This window comes from Lynx canadensis, chromosome D1, assembly GCF_007474595.2.
Source record: "Lynx canadensis isolate LIC74 chromosome D1, mLynCan4.pri.v2, whole genome shotgun sequence".
Classification (NCBI taxonomy): domain Eukaryota; kingdom Metazoa; phylum Chordata; class Mammalia; order Carnivora; family Felidae; genus Lynx; species Lynx canadensis.
Window position 1 is genome coordinate 57,487,476 of NC_044312.2, and position 1,578 is coordinate 57,489,053.

The 1,578-nt window shown below is 50.6% G+C and overlaps 1 non-coding gene across 1 annotated transcript; it reads left to right on the forward strand.

The window, feature by feature from the left end:
• Positions 1-1,151: 1,151 nt before the first annotated feature.
• LOC115526605 lies at positions 1,152-1,256 on the forward strand. The gene has a single exon (XR_003972660.1). It is a non-coding gene; the product is annotated as a U6 spliceosomal RNA (small nuclear RNA).
• The last annotated feature ends 322 nt before the right edge of the window (positions 1,257-1,578 follow it).

The following is a 1,578-nucleotide window of genomic DNA, read 5'->3' on the forward strand; positions in this document are numbered from 1 at the left end:
CTGGCACCAGCAGGGGGTGAGACTCCAGCTTGGCTTGCATCCATCATGCTGTGTGACCTCAGGCCAGATCCTTGCCCATTCTGGGTCTCTCTGGGCAGCATGGGTCCTTGGTGCTGTTCCCAAGGCCTGTCCCCGGTGGAACCTCCTTATGGAGGTAAGAACCCTGGGATCTGCTGGTCATTCCTGTGCATGTGGCTCTTTGTGGATAGTAGGAGCCTGTGCCTGGCCTGTCGGGGTTTGGGGCAGGGCTCCAGCAGTAGGCTGCTCCATTGGATCCACATTTCCCGCAAAGTCATGCCTTTGTGAGGCACATGAAGCTAACTGGCTTCTGTCAGGGCCAAACCTATACGGATGTTTCTAAGCTTTGGGTTACCTAGCTCACACTACCCAGGCGTGTTCCATTTGCATTCTGCATCCTTGTCCAGTCTTTTAAGCAGCAGTGTCTGGGTGAGGCCGAATATCTTAATTTGCTAGGGCTGCCATTAGTAAGTACCACAGACTGGGGAGCTCAAACAATAGAAGTGTATTTTCTCACAATTCTGGAGGCTAGAAGTCCAAGATCAAAGTGCTGGTAGGGCTGGTTTCTTCTGAGGCATCTCTTTGGCTTGTACGTGGCCACCTTCTCGCCTTGGCTTCACATGGTCTTTTCCTCTGTGTGTCCTAACCTCTTAATAGAACACCCAGTCATGGTGGCCCAGCCCATGATTTCGTTGAACTCAATTACCCCCTTTAAAGGCACTATGTCCAAATACAACCACATTCTGAGGTACTGAGGGGTAGGACTTCAATATACGAATTTTGAGGGGGACACAATTCAGCCCGTAACACTGGGCTTTGGAATTGCTCGCGGAGTTTTTTTCTAAATACAGCTGTCTGGGCCTGTCCCCAGAGATTCTGAGGGTAAACTCCATGAAGGCGGGCCAGGGGCTTGCCCACTACTGTATCCCTACCGCCTAGAACGGTGTCTGGCACGTGCAAAAATATTTGTGGAACGAAAGGATGACTTAATAAGCTTGGGATGGGGCCCACGTGTTTGTCATGTACAAAGTTCCACAGTTGATTCTGATTCATCTAGGGGTGGCATCCCCTCGAGATATGACTGGGTTTCATCTTTCCTGTTGCTGGATGGGAAGCCTGAGGCTCAGCAAGGAGCGCTCACTTTGGCAGCACATATGCTAAAGTTTGAAGGAGACAGAGATTAGCATGGCCCCCGTGCAAGGGTGACACGCTAAGGTTCAGTAAGAAAAAGGAATACTGGGCCTGGCACTCCAAAGAATGTGGGCTCTTTGGGTCTGCCCCAGCACCCCTCCAGGACGCCCAGGACACGAGGGAAAAGGGAAAGCGGGACCTAATGCTGCCTTTTGTACCTCTTTATCTAGCTCTTCATTGCATCCTTTGTAATATCCTTTCTAATAAACTGGTAAACGGCAGTGTTTCTGAGTTTTGTGAGCTGCTCTACCAAATTAATTGAACCTGAAGAGGAGGTCGCGGGAACCTCCAATTTATAACCAGTTGGTCAGAAGCACAGGTGGCCGTAGTCTCGTGAGACCGAGCCCTTAACTCATGAGATCTGATGGC